Here is a 16,242-nt window from a genome sequence, read left to right on the forward strand (position 1 = left end):
CACTGCTTCTGTGACCCTGAGCTTTGTGCTGGATTTAAGGTCTTGATCTTCAAACACTCTTTCCCTCAGATGTCTAGCAATGGTGAATCTCATCATATGCTTTCAATGAGATGAGGGAAATGTCTTTTCCAGGGCCGCCTCATACACCTTCACCATTGGGGAGGGTTATTTTGCAGCAGGGGCCAGGGTGGTGGAGGGGCTTTGTTTGTGGATGTTCAGTGTAAGGCTCGTTCTCTTCAGTGGATGATGGCCTGGAGCTCAGCCTGTGAATGTACACATGCACAAGTGTCTTCTATGTACTGTAGCTTGATTACTGAGATTGGAGTAACCTTGATTATGAGTGGAGGTGATGTCAGCTCCACTTCAGCTGGAAGCTTGTTGGAGGTGAGGTACAGCCTTGTGGTGAGAAAGATTGAGGAAAGTGTTGGGACGATGATGCCTTCTTGCTTGGCACTAGTAGATCTATTAGTTAAGATGTTGTCTGGCATAAAGAAGAAACAGGATTGAGATATAAATTTCTGAGGGTAGCCAAATTTGAAAAGGATACTCTACAAACCATCTCAATTAACAAAGTCATAAGGTGAGAAAGGGCCATGTATTGTGGTTCTCTGGACTTTGAAGTTATCTCATGGAGAAGATCATGACCATTGTGCCTCCAGATGGATGGAATCCATAATACAACTTAGAGTCATACAGCATGGAAATGAGGCCCAAGAAATATTGCAGATGCTGGAATCTGGAGCAGCACACACAAAATGCTGGAGGAACTCAGCAGGTTAGGCAGCATCTATGGAAGGAAGATGTTTCGGGTCGAGACCCTTCATCAGGACTGCCCTTGGCCCAATTGGTCTCTGCCAACCAAGATTAGGGAGAAATACTTTGACTCATGGAAGGAGATAGGTGAGGAGGATCCTTGCGGGGTAACTTGAGTTTTTGACGGACAGCTAAATCTGTATCAAACCTTTGACCATATTTGGAGACCAACACAAAATTCTGGTTGATGCATTGGAGATGGCGCACACAAAGCTTACAAAGATGATATCAGAAATGTGGGGGTACACGTATCAGGAAAAGGATGAACAGAGCAAGTCGTTTTTCTCTGGAGAAAGGTTGGGAGGTGATGCAATAGATGCCTTTAAAAATGATGAAGGTTTTGATAGAATGGACATAGACAGAATATTTTCATGTGTGGAAAAACATAACCAGAGGACCTCAATGGAAGATGCTCACCAAGAAATCCAATAGGGAATTCAGAAGGAACTGCTTGACCCAAAGTATGATGAAAATGTGGAACTCACTGCCACAGGGAATGGTTGAAGCAAAGTGTATAACTGCAGGTAATAGAGGCTGGATAAACATATAAAGGAAAAGGGAATAGGAGGTCATACCAATCGACTTGAGAGAAACATAAACACTGGTATGGATTGGTTGCTATTGGTTTATCATTGTCATGTGTACCAAGATACAGTAAAAAGCTTTTGTTTGCGTCCCATCCAGACAGATCATTCTGTAAATAGTACATTGAAATAGTAAAGAGGAAAACAGAATGCAGAATTTAGTGTTACAGTTACAGGGAAAATGCAGTGCAGGTAGACAAATAAAGCGCAAGGGTCACGATGAGGAAGATTGAGAGATCAAGAGTACATCTTTTAGTGTATGACAGGCCTGTTCAAGAGTTTGATAGCAGACTCTTGGTTGGGCCAAATGAGGAGCCAAGATGTTATAAATATCTGAAGAGGGAAAATTTGCAAGGTTCTGGGGACTAGTTGATTGCTCTTTCAAATAGACATCATGAATAGTCCCCTTCTGTGCTCTACTGCACAATGGCTTCACCACTCCACTTTTTTGTTACTTCCCCTTTCCCCAGCAGATTGGCGAGGTGGGAGATGGGTCCTGGACCTGCTGCCTGTGCGGTCTGCTTGCTGACACCTATGTCTTAGCAAAACTTTTTTAATGCAGCACACACATGTTTATCCCAAGCTGTGCCAAAGCTCCTTCTTTATTTAGGTCTTGCATCAGGGTTATCAACAGATTAGGCAGCTCAAGTTGCTGCTATTTTTCTGCTATGAAAGGAAATTCCAGAGAGGGAAAGCCTATCCAATGTCACATTGCTGAGCAGGATTCCCTCGGGCTATCCAGTCCACTAGTTAGTACACAGCTCAGCTTAATGTATTTAGGACCATATTAGAATTTAAAACCATATTAGAGTCAACACCTATGTAGTGGTGTTGAAACGCCAGATACATTAGACTCTGAGTTCCAGTTTGTGTGTCTTCTATCAACCTTGTTTTTGATATATTTGAGTATTTCAAACCAATATTTCTCACTCCATCAATCCACTATAGCTCACTCATTTGTCTAGTTTCACTTAATCCACCTATTGCTGTCTCTTTTAGATAAAACAGTGAAATAAAAAAAACAGAAAATCTCAGCTGGACAGGCAGAGATAAACAGAGTCAAAGTTTCAGGTGGATGACATTTCATCAGGACTCCTGATGAAAAGGTATTTGCCTGGAACATTAACTTTGTAACATAATTTCCATGTTACTCTGGCACATCCATTTATATGTACTGGGATTTTTCAGCTACAGTGCACATATTTACACATATCCTACTCCAAAAAACATAAGGATAACTTTCTTCCTATGTTCGTAATAGCCCTCTTTCCCCTGCTCTGCACTTTGCACCAGTATACTTTTCCTGCTTTTCATGTTCATTGACACACTTTCTCTCTGCCCCATATCTCCAATTGACATTGATATCTTCCAGCTTCCCATTCTTTGTCAGGCCAAGCCCATCATCACAGCGTAGTGTTATCTTACATGCACAATGACATCAGTAAACGTAATGTATTAACCTTGTTTCTGTCTCCTTTTATTGCCTTGCAAATTTAGTGTTACATAAAGTGAGGGTGATGGATAGAAGAGATAGTAAAAATCTTTTCCTCTTGGTGGAAATGTCTCAAACAAGAGTCCATAAATTTAAGGTAGGAGGTTTAGAGGGGATCAAAGGGGGAGTTTTTTTCCACACACAGTGGTTGGAATTCTGGAGCTCACTGCCTGAAGAGGTGGTGGAGGAAGATACTCACAACATTTAAGAAACACTTTGATCTCCATGGCATAGAAGGCTATGGACCAAGTGTGTTTAAATGGGATTAGAGTCAATGGGTGCAATGGTCGGCGTGGATCTGGTGTGTCAAAGGGCCCGTTCCTGTGCTGTATGACTCAATGTCTCTATGACTTTATCAAGCTAGATTATCATCACTGTATAGCATTGTGCATAAGATAATGTCATTAGTGAGTATATATACCCATGTCATTAATCTAGGGCAGGCATGGTAGTGTAGCAGTTAGCGTAATGCTTTACAGCACCAGTGACCCGGGTTCAATTGCGGTCACTGTCCGTAAGGAGTTTGTACATTCTCCCTGTGACTGCGTGGGTTTCCTCCGGGTGTTCCGGTTTCCTCCCACATTCCAAAGACGTACGGGTTAGGAAGTTGTGGGCGTGCTATGTCGGCACTGGAAGAGTGGCGACACTTGCGGGCTGGCCCCAGAATACTACGCAAAAGATGCATTTCACTGTGTGTTTTGATGTACATGTGACTAATAAAGATATCTTAGTTTTGGTTTTCTTTTATTGCCTTGGAAGTTAATGCAACAAAGAAGTTGTCTTTATCTTTGTCCAACCCATATATCAGCACATCGACATCCTAACTGGGTCAACAATTATTCTTTCAGTGCCAATTGTTTTCAGACCAGGAACTACTTCCTAACTCTGCATTATTTCACAAGATACACCCATGCAGTTTAAACTTTATCTAATCATGAATCTTCCTATAGGATCATAGAATTCCTGTGGTGCAGAAGGAGGTTGTTCAGCCCATGAAGTCTATACTATCTTACCATAGACCAATCCCATCAGTCCCACTCTTTCCCCATGGCCCTGCAAATTATTTACCCTCATGCCTATCAAATTCCCTTTAGAAATCCCTGATTGATTCAATGGGCCAAATGATCATTCTCTGTGCCCTAATGTCTCTAGCCTTATGTTGTCACCAGCGAGTGACAGGTTATTACTAGTTAATACACAAAAAAAAGCCTCCCTTGCATCTCGTGTGTGTCTTTTGCCCATTACTTTAGGTCTGTGCTTCCTAATCCTTGAACCACCTGCTTATGAGAACAGCTTTCCACCGTTTGCCAAACCGAAACTCACCATGATCACATCCACCTCCATCAAATCTCCTCTCAACCATTTCTTTGCTCCAAAGAGAGCAATACCAGCTTCTTTAATCTAACTTTGTAGATGAAGTCCCTTATTCGCAGGACCATTCTTGTAGCTGCACCATTTCTAGACCTTCCTAAAATCAGGGAATGCCTTGGAGATGAATAACATTTATCGTATGATTGTTTGATTTGGAAGCACTAAGTATTTGTTGTTAGCCATACTTCTAAATTTTTAGTTTGAAATAAATACAGAGAACAATGAAAGTATTCAGCAGTTCTGGAAACATTGGTAGAAAGAAACACAGATCAAGATTGTGCTGAAAATTGGAGTCAGAGGGAGAGAGGTCAGAGAAAAGCAAAAAGAAGGAAGATCAGATTGATCTCTAAGAGTTTATAGAGTTTGGACCATTAAAAAGAAAAGTTTCTTGTTAAAGTGCCAGATGAGATGAAAGAACAAATGGACATGTGTGGACCAGGACAGCTATGAGGTAGAGTGAGTCATTCTGTTGGAGATAGATGTGAACAGTGCACAAGTATGAATCTCAGTATGTGACGAGGACAGTGACTCAGGGAATGCTAAAAATTTGGAAGATTTCTGTACAGGCCTTCCTGGGTAATGTACTTACAGATGTCCATAAGTTGGAAAATGCACAAAAAAAAACACTATCATACCTCCACAATATTGTAATGAATAGCACCAAAAACACAAAAGACTGATAAGAAAGAATTACTATAAGTGGAGAGAGAAAGGAATCAAGTTCTGTCATTCATGAGAATGAAGATCTGTACATATGTTGCACTTCTGAATTTGATAATATTATGGGAGCTTGTTCCTGTGTAGGGTGTCTGTAAATTGGATGATTGTAACCTGGGGATGGCCTGTAGTCATGTGGGTTGGGAGCATCTGCTGGACAGGCACCTTAAACATGAAAGGTAGAATTTCAATTGGAATCTGTGGGAAGTTGGAAGTCAATGAAAGGTCATATTCCTGAAGTGTTAACTCTGTTTCTCCCTCCACAGATTCTACCTGACCAGCTTAGTACTTCCAGCATTTTCTGTTTACATTTCAGATTTTCAGCAACAGCAGTGTTTTGCTTTTGTATTGTTGCCTTGCTGGAGGCTCACCCTTGTGAACACTGTAGTAACCTCGGACCTTGTGCTGAAAGTTGGCCTGCACTTGCAAATATCCATTGGTTGTGTTCCAAGTTTTTGAACGTTGTATCCTGGATAGTTCCTGATAGTAGCTAGGGACATCCTTATCAAGGAGTTATGGAAAAACATTGAGTAATCATCCGGTGTTTTTGGTGAATATTGTTTGCTGGGTACTCGACCCAGTATTCTTGCATTCAGTGAATCAAATATTCAGCCATATGACCTTCTTATCCCTTGTGGTTTAGCTTTACACTGGGTAGTGGATTGACCCACTGAGCAATTGTGTTTTCCTTGAGACAATTTTTAATTAACAAACATTATGTACATTGCTTCTGCCTCGTCTCTATGTTTCTCTCCCCTTTGCCTTGCAGAATTTGATAAAACTGATCTCTATTATTGCTGTAGAAATGCAAGTACCTTTTTTTTTGCTGATAGTGCGCATGACTTTGTGCTTAGAAGCATTTCTTCAAATACTGTCTGTAAGCCTCCTTGCAAACTTTTGGCCTGGACTGTCTAGTAGATTGGATGACAGATTTAGCATCTCTGTGCCTCTGGCACCTGCTTGACTTTGTGAGTCACAAATACTTTTTAACAGCTCTCGAGCACACCAACAGACAATGCAGAATATAGTCAAACAGTATTTGCTGAAAGATCCATTCAAATAACCAAAAGTGATAATTTAAGCAAACACACATTATGTTTCCATCGTTGTTGCTATGTTGCCTGCAGGCTATATCATCAGCATATATAAATAGATTACTGAAGTGCCAGTTCTCATTATTAATCTGATGACATTGATGGGAACGAAAAGAATGGACATCTGGAAGTTGAGAGGTTGATACTGCACTTTCTTTTCCCTACAGCTGTCCAGGTGTAAGTTCCATTTAAAAAAAAAATGGGGAACCCACAGTTATGCAGAATACAGAGAATGCTGAAGTATGCTAGTAAGCACTCTCTCTGCTGCTCCTTTGTTGTGATTTACTGCCACTGTCTGGAGAGGCCTCTCTTTACTGTTTAAACTAATATTGATGCTTGATATTCTGCATGCTGATGATAATTTCATTGCAAAGAACCAAAAATCCTTTCTGAACAATCATTCCTTTCCATTGCATCTCTCCACCACAGGATATTCCAGGACATTTTATAATCAGTGAGCCACTCTTGAAGCAAAGCCACTCAGCAATGTGGAAAATATGGCAACTGCTTTATGCATAAGAAACTCCCACAAAAGTAATGAAATAAATGAATTATATTGTGTGAAGGCTAAATATTGGCCACAGGAATTGCCTTAGTTTTCTTCAAGAAAGAAAAATGGAATCTTTATGTTCCACTGAGGATGTGGATTTGGGCTCAGTGCTCCATTGGTACTGCACAGGGAGCGTCAGCATAGGTTTTAGTGTCTAGGTGTCTTGCACACACACAACACAGATACAGAGTCAGATCCATAAAGGTGAAGAGGTGTGAAGTGGGAAAGAGACCAAAGATGATGCCCTTCAAGGGAAGGAGGCGCTTTTACTTACAGCTGGCTACCACTTCGTCATTTGGTCACACAAAACCCACATCAATCCTTTCTGCTAGCAGGTTCTTTATTTCAGGAATTTAATGCTTCAATGCAACTGGTGAAATTTAACACATGCAATGAAATCTGTTTGCAATGAACACCATGTTGTTTGTAACTCCAAACCTGTCATGTGCTGCAAACCCAGTCGATATTTTTCATCTCATAACTCTTCCCTGCTATTGCTAATCCACACTTAGCTCTGCAGATGACATTTTGGTCCCAGCCTTATAACCCTTAGGTCAAGTGCCTGAAATGGGCAAAGTAATATTATTGTTAGGCAATGCCTGGCATTTAACCTTTCCATGGGGTCATGATAATCTTTACTTCTGCTGTGTCCTATTCTAAACATGTGAATTACAGCCTGTAAAAATTACTGAAGAACACAAAAAATGCACAAATCATGGGCTGTTAAAGCTCATTAAGCAACATTATGCTTGTCAGAATCAGAATTATTCTCACTGACATATGATGTGAAATTTGTTGTTTTGCAGTAGCAGTACAGTGCAAGGACATAATATATAAATTAGAAAAATAAATAAACAGTGCAAGGAGAAAAGGAATAACGAGGTGGTGTTCATGGGTTCATGGACTGTTCAGAAATCTGATGGCGGAGGGGAAGAAGCTGTTCCTGAATCATTGAGTGCGGGTCTTCGGGTTCCTGTACCTCCTCCATAATGGTAGTAACGAGAAGAGGGCATGTCCCGGATGGTGAGGGTCCTTACTGATGGATGCCACCTTCTTGAGGCACCACCTCTAGAAGACGTCCTCGATGGTAGGGAGGGTTGTATCCATGATGGAGCTGGCTGAGTCTACAACCCTTTGCAGCCTCTTGCCTTCCAATTTCAACAGCGTAGCATCTAACTGTATTTTCAACACTTCTGTTTTTTCACTCTACTATCACAATTGGTAGCTTATTTTAGTACTTACTGTTTATTTATTTTCCAGACATTTGAATTTGCATTTCATTGATTTACAGGAAGCAGAATTGGAGAAAGTGTAGTGACAGTCGCTGTGGAAGTATTGGACACTGGTCACTAACGTAGCAACTGAAATGAAAACAGAGAAATGAAGGTAGAGTATGGAAGAGTCAGAGATGGGCCGTGTGAAAGCGAGTGAAGGGTGAAAATTGGGGGCAAATTTTACGAAATTTTCTTGTTTAGGGCAAGAGCTGGAAGTGGCTTAAATAAGTAACCAATAGTATTATCCACTTGCAGAACATCCCAGAGCACTTTACAGACGATGAAGTATTTTTGAAGGGCATTCACTGTTGTAGGTTAGGAAACACAGCAGCCAAGTTGTGCACAGAAAGCTCCCCAACATAGCGATGTAATAATGAACAAACTATTTTTCTGACAAAACTCCAATAATCTGCTATCCAACCATTCAGAAATCCCAACGATTCAATGTCTGGCTCACTAGGTGTTTTTCCCATGCTCCTCCGAAATTCATTTGGGACCTGGTTTCTGTACTCCCCAGAGACTCGCTGGGGCCCCGATCCCAGTGCGCCCTAAGACTGACCACACTCTCCTGAGACTCACTGGAGAGCTAGTCATTAACTTCAGGAAGTGGGAGGGGGGCGGTGATGACATACACCTATCTACATCAACGGTGCTAAGGTCAAGATGGTTGAGAGCTTCAAGTTCTAGGAGTGAACATTACCAATAACCTGTCCTGGTCCAACCACGTAGATGCCACGGCCAAGAAAGCTCACTATCGCCTCTACTTCCTCAGGACGCCAAAGAAATTTGGCATGTCCTCTTTGACACTAACCAACTTTTATCGATGCACCATAGAAAGCATCCTATCTGGATGCATCATGGCTTGCCCTGCCCAGAACCGCAAGAAACTGCAGAGACTTGCGGACATAGCTCAGTACATCACGGAAACCAGCCTCCCGTCTGTGGACTCTGTCTACACTTCTCGCTGTCTCAGTAAATCAGCCAGCATAATCAAAAACCCCACCTACCCTGGATCTCTCTTCGCCCCTCATCAGGCAGAAGATACAAAAGCTTGAAGGCACGTACCACCAGGCTCAAGGACAGCTTCTATCCCGCTGTCATAAGAGTATTGAACAGTTCCCTAGTACGATAAAATGGACTCTTGACCTCACAATCTACCTCGTTATGGCCTTGCACCTTATTGTCTGCCTGCACTGCACTTTCTCTGAGGCTGTTACAGTTTATTCTGCATTCTGTATTGTTTTACCTTGTGCTACCTCAATACACTGTGTAATGAAGTGATCTGTATGAATGGTATGTAAGGCAAGTTTTTCACTGTATCTTGGTACAAGTGACAATAATAAACCAATTCCAATTCCCCCAAGACTTGCTGGTTCTGGTGCTTCCCAAGATTCTCCACACCCCCAGTTCCTGCGTCCTCCCAAAACTCACCAGGACCTTGGTTCCCGTCACCCTTGTAACTTACTAGGTTCTCTGGAGAAGTCATTATAATACTGTGTAACATCTAAAAAAACTAATTGAAGATATGTTGTGGTATTAATAGGAATAACATCCAATTGTTCAGAATATCATCCAGTCAGGCTCCAGCAAAGTCCCAAAGGTGCTGGATTATCAGAGTTTTCCTGTAAAGGATAAACATTGGTCAGAAACTCTGGGAATGACTTCTATTGAATGCAGGGATGAGATCTTTCATATTCACCTGAGAGATTAACAGGAACCCCCAAGTTAACATTCCATCTGAAAACTGGCCTTCTGATAATGCAGCAAGTCCTTAGTACTGCATTGGAATGGAGTGCTAGCCTAGATTATTGTGCTCAAGTCTCTTGAGAGAGGTTTTGTGAAATGCTGTGTGACAAATACCAAATTTGTTGCCATTTCTGGGTAATCACGTAACTGCTACATGACTCATTTTATGCAAATAGAATGACATTAGTGTTCCAATATCAACTTTAGAAAAACCTTTCAGCGATCCACCAAAAAAAGCTTGTACAGAACATGAGCTGAAACATGAACTTAGTCACAAGAAAAAAAAGCATTGTCCACAACAACAATATTTTTTGTATCATAATACAGTAGCTCAGTGATCATAATGTTATATTGAAATGTATATTATGGTCTCTGTAGCCCTATAATTGTATCCTCTATTCCCTTATTATATCAGCTACAAAAGATTACATCATGTACTAAACTAAAATAATTTTAACCTTAGTTTTTGTTTTTTTTCCACTTGATTAAGACCACAACAGCTACTATTGAACAGCCTATCCAAAGACAGATTAGATCTATATTTATTCATTCACAGGATGTGGGCATTGTTGGCAAGGTTAGCATTTATTGTCCATTCCTACTCCCCTGAACTGAATGGTTGAGTGGGGAAGTGGGGTGGTGAAAGTTAAGAGTCAACCACATTAATGTGTCTTGAACAACATGGCCATTAATGGACCAGATGGGTTTTTGCAAAAATCTGGTGGTTTCATAGTTACCACTATCAATACCTGTCGTTATTTCAGATGTACTTAATGTTGAATTTAAATTATCATCTGAATGGTGGGATTTAAATTCATGGTCTCTGGGTCAGTGGTCTAGATTTCTGGATGTTAGTCATTGCACTATGGTTCCTCTGTAAATCTCAGGCATTCCTTTTAGGCTTGACCAGGTTCAAACTCACCAATCAAACTGTATTCCTGCTGTTCACTTCAAAAGCCATTACATTGGATTGTAGTTCGACAGTATAACAGAAGATGCAGAATACTGCTCATTCCAGTAACATGTCAGAGAGTACTTGTAAATTTTGCATCAAGGCCTCCAGTTTCCAATCAGATTTTAATTTGACTGGTACCTGTTTGCTTCTCAGCAAATATTTTTTCTTTAAAAAGAGAGCAAGAAGAGAACAGATTTTCACACAATCAATGCAAAATGTGATCGATACCTGAAATGGTCTTCTGAAAATGGTACTGAGACAGAAAAAAACATTTAGGAGACAAATTAAAAGCTTTGATGTTTGTATAGGTGGATGAGCTACATGGGATAAATGACCTCTCTTATTAATACCTATCTTCCTGGAAAGTATATTAAGCATTTTTACTGAGATTGTTATGAAACTGAAGCTCCACTCTAAATCAGTGTATAAACTGTGTATCTTTTATCTGATACCAGTCCTTTGCCAATCCCTAAAAGGCTGAGCATAGCGACAACAGTATTCCAAAATACAGTGGTGGCAGTAAGGTATTGGTATTGGTTTATTATTGTCACTTGTACCAAGGTACAGTGAAAAACTTGTCTTACAAACCGATCGTACAGGTCAATTCATTACACAGTGCAGTTATATTGAGTTAGTACAGAGTGCATTGAGGTAGTACAGATAAAAACAATAACAGTACAGAGTAAAGTGTCACAGCTACAGAGAAAGTGCAGTGCAATAAGGTGCAAGGTCACAACAAGGTAGGTTGTGAGGTCACAGTCCATCTCATAGTATAAGGGAACCGCTCAATAGTCTTATCACAGTGGGGTAGAAACTGTCCTTAAGTCTGGTGGTACGTGCCCTCAGGCTCCTGTATCTTCTACCTGATGGAAGAGGAGAGAAGAGAGAATGACCCGGGTGGGCGGGGTCTTTGATTATGATGGCTGCTTCACCAAGACAGCGAGAGGTAAAGACAGAGTCCAAGGAGGGGAGGCTGGCGTCCGTGATGTGCTGGGCTGTGTCCACAACTCTCTGCTGTTTCTTGCAGTCCTGGGCAGAGCAGTTGCCGTACCAAGCCGTGATACATCCAGATAAGATGCTCCATAGTCAATAAATACTGATGGTTCTCATTACTACCATCAGGGAGGAGGTACAGGAGCCTGAAGACCCACACTCGACGACTTAGGAACAGCTTCTTCCCCTCCGCCATCAGATTTCTGAACGGTCCATGAATGCATGAACACCATCTCACTACAGAATAAATAAATAGTGCAAAGAAAGGAAAAATTTATAGTAATTTTTATGTCTTTGCATTTATACTGCGCCATAAAACAACAAATTTCATGTCATGTAAGTCAGTGATAATAAACATGATTCTGATTCCACTTTGAATTTCTCTGGTTAAATTACCCTGTTTTTTATTGGAAGAAGTTGCTGCAATTCCTGTTTCCTTCACTCTGTTTTCTGAGTAAATTGACTGGTTTGCTGTTCAATTGACTATTTGCTGAATCAAGACAAAAGCAACAGCTCCACCTCCAGATCTGTAGAAACTCTGTTGCTAATTTTAGAAGCACTAATGAACACTCCCAATGATATAAATCTGGTTATATCAGAAATAGTATTGTTGGCCAGGGTTATAATTTCTCCTTTTAGTAATAAGCAGAACTGAAAATGAAGTGCAGGTGCTAATACTTAGCACTAATCATTATTAATTCTGAATCACCTGTGGAGGAACCAATGTATCTCGTGTATCGAGGTGGGACATTTTACTTCAGCTTTGATAGCTTTTGTTTCACATTATAAAACATTGCTGAGTAAAAACTGCTTTTTCTGTAGCAGTCTTACACACATACAAACCTTACAACCAAAATCAATAGGGCTTGAATGTTTTGGTTTCAACTAATGATGACTGGGAAAACAGCCCTTGAGACCCACACAGAAAATTTGTTTTGCATGTTTATACACGATAAAGTAATATTGTCCAAAAATTATGGAGCACCTAAATGCACCAGACTGGTAATACAGAAGGGGTGCTGGGGTCCCTTTCCACCGCTCCTGCTGCAAAGTAATTGTACATTTTGGAAATTAAATTGACCACCTAGGACCAGTGGTGGGTGTAGGGGGTGGAGTGGTTGGGTGGGCCAGTGGCTCTAGGGCCACTTGGGGGCCTGTTGTCAGGGAGCGGGGTTATACTTAGACCAACTATGTTCTGTGGTTGGGAGTAGGGAGAATCATCTGCACTGATAAAAAATACAATGATGCTGGAGGAATTCAGCAGGCCAGGCAGCATCTGTGGAGAAAAGCAGGTGGTCAACGTTTCAGGTCAGGACCCTTCTTCAGGACTGAAGATAAGAAAAGGGGAAGCCCATAATGTAGGAGGGAAACGCAGAGCAGTATAGGTGGACAAAAAAGGGGAGGCGGAGTGGGCACAAGGTGGTGATAGGTAGATACCAACACTTTCTCTTTCTCTTCCACAGCTCCAGGCCTCGCTCTCCAAGGTGTGCCCAGGACTGTTATTTCTACCTGTCACCAACTTGTGCCCACTCCACCTCCCCTCTTCTGTCCACCCATCACTGATCTGCTTTTCCCTCCTATATATCGGACTTCCCCTTTTCCTATCCTCAGTCCTGAAGAAGGGTCCTGACCCTAAACGTTGACCGCCTGCTTTTCTCCACGGATGCTGCCTGGCCTGCTGAGTTCCTCCTTCTGCATCATCGTGTTTTTCATCTAGATTCCAGCATCTGCAGTCCTTTGTTTCTCTAGAATCATCTGCACCGTTGGGCTTGGAGTTGAGGCTTAGGTGGATTAGGGTGGTTGTTTGGAAGGATTGAGGCCAGGTGCTGGGCAGCCTAAAAGAACCAGAGCCTGGGTATGGGGCTGGTAGAAGGTGAGGGGGCCTCAACCAGAGGTGGTTGGAGTGGTTAGAAGGATCATTGGGGTCTCGGAGGGTTGGGTCCTGAGCCTTCAGAGAAGTCCGGAGTGAAACTAGTGGGTCAGGAATAGGGTGGCACATTGTGTGGGGTGGGGCACCAAGGAGCAAAGGTAAGAGAGGGATTTGCTTCACAGGGGCTCCATCAATGAGTCTCTCCCAGCAGAACTTAGTCTAAATTCCCCTGCAATGCTCAAAAGGAAGTGTTCCAAGGGGAATGACATCACCCCCGTGACTGATGTGGGACTTGCACAATGGATATAAGTACTAGGTTGAATTTCTGGAGTGCTTGTCATCGTGTTTGCTCTGGGAAAATTCAATTTTCAATTGTAGAGTACTAACAAAAATAACATTATGTGATTGAAGTTCTAGGCATGTATTGGCTTTCTATTCTATGACATACTATGCATTTTGTTTGAAGGATGCGTCTTCAGAATGTGGATATTATGCATATACTACTGACCAATCACAGTTATTTATGGACATGTAATGGAATTCACTGGTCAATCTTGTGATTCAGTTACCAGATTTTGGAGGGGGCTTGGGGAGGAGAGGGATGGGGGAATGGTGAGTGTTGAGGGGAGAAGAACATAAGAAATAGAAGCAGAAGTAGGTCATTTGGCCCCTTGTACTTTCCATTCAATAAGATCCTGACTAACCTTTTACCTCAGTGCTGTCGTCCTGTCCTCATCCCATTGTCCTTAATTCCCTTAATATTCAAAAATCTATCAATCCCTTTCTTGATGGTGGGGGGGGGGGGGGGTGTTGGTGGGGGTTGAGTGAGGGTTGGTGAGCGATTGGACCAGGGGAAACCCAGGAAAGTGAAAATGTACATCGCATAGGATGATTCCGAATATGCAGATATCAGTTATGGCCATTACCAATTCAGTTACAACTTATAGTAGAAATCAAAAGTTGTTCCATTTGCAAAAAATAATTTTTTAAATTGACTTTAAAAAGATACTTGACTTTGCCAAACTGTGTAGCAGAGGAATAAGTGTGGCCTCCCAATGCCAGGCAGATCTGAATTCTGACACTACAATTAATTTTGATCTTCTGGAACCCAATGCATTTACCATATACGTCCAAAATATTTCTTAAGCAAGCAAGAATCAGTACTCATCTTTCTACCCAACTCCTAATAATACAGATAATTAATTATTTATAACATAATTTCCAACTTTGTGTTTGGGGCGAGTTTAAATCACAAATAGACAGGTATATAGCTTAAGTGATCATGTTTTATTGATGGGCTCAGTCCAGTTCAACCTCTGCCAACAGAACCTTGACTGGAGGCTAAAGGTAGAGGGGGTTTTGGACAGTAACAGTCAGTGAGTGATAGTTCAATAGTGACCCATTTTATGTGAGGCCAATATTGTGATACTGGGTGACACATACAGCACTCATTTTTCCAAGCTGAATTTCTACTTCAGTGGCTCTGGTTTTCTATCTTGCAGAAAAATTGCACAAACTCCAAGACTTATCGGTTCAAATTATGAATCATAGAATTTTAGAATTGTTATGGCATAGGAGATTGTTCAGCCCATTGAGTCTATGCCAGCTCCTATTAGAGCAATTCTATTAGTCCATGCTGCTGCTTTTTCAATGTAATCTTGCAAATTATTCTTTCCTATGTCTAGCAGATTCCCCATTGAAAGCTGTAATTAATTCTATTTCCATTACCCTTCTGGTAGTGAGTTCCAGATCATAAGTATACTCTGCACTTAAAAAAAACCTTTTGCCCTAAACCTTAAATCTTTATCACTGCTCCTTGAATCATCCACAAAGCCTGTCCTGATCTTGTCCACTTCTAGCAAATCTTCTCTCAGCTTTCTTTTCTGTAAAGAGAACGAGCCCAGTTTCCACAGTCTAATCTAGTAGACGAAATCGCTCATCCTTGAAACCATTCTAATAAATCTTTTCTGCAGCCACTCTAATTCCTTAACATCCTTAAATTTTGCTTAATTCATCTTTCTTTTGGTCTTTGACCAGTCATGGCATCGGCTGATATCCTGTCCAATAACCTTGGCTCATGCCACTCCTGAAACAAGGTTGTTTGCAGAGGAGCATGTTTTAGCCTTTGCTGGAGCTGGAAATAGTTTTACTTCTCGAGCACAAATAAAAAACAGGGAATTCATTTCCATATTTCTCTGAAGTGAACATGACCTTGCAGTTTTGTTTAGTCTCAAAAGGTAACACATTTTTCCCATTTTTAGTTAGATTGTTACTGACAGTTTAATGTTTCCTGCAGGGTTAGATTGAATGCTATCTGAAGTTATTTCACTTTGCAACCTGTCAACTGTCAGAAAGAGGAAACTTCTGATCCATTAGGCTGGGTCACTGTTGATTTAATTCACCACAGCACCAAACCTTCTGTATTTTAGGTGCATCGGTGCTTTTAAACTTCCAGTATTTTAAACCTATGGGCTACAGGTTCTGTGCTACTTGATCATTTATGTGAATTATCTCAAATGGTGATAATCCACTATCACTAAAAAACATAATCCCAAGGTGACACTGTAGTACAACTAGCAGAGTTGCTGCCTCATAGCTCTAGTGACTCGGGTACTGTTCTGATCTCTGGTGTTCTCTGTGTGGAGTTTGACAATCTCCCTGTGATTGTGTGGATTTTCCCTGGGCTCTCTGGTTTCCTCTCATGTTCTAAAGACATGTGGATTGGTGGATTAATAGGTCTATGAATTGCCCCTAGAGTGGTAGAATCTGGGGGAGTATGTGCA

This window comes from Pristis pectinata, chromosome 8 (genome assembly GCF_009764475.1).
Source record: "Pristis pectinata isolate sPriPec2 chromosome 8, sPriPec2.1.pri, whole genome shotgun sequence".
Taxonomy (NCBI): domain Eukaryota; kingdom Metazoa; phylum Chordata; class Chondrichthyes; order Rhinopristiformes; family Pristidae; genus Pristis; species Pristis pectinata.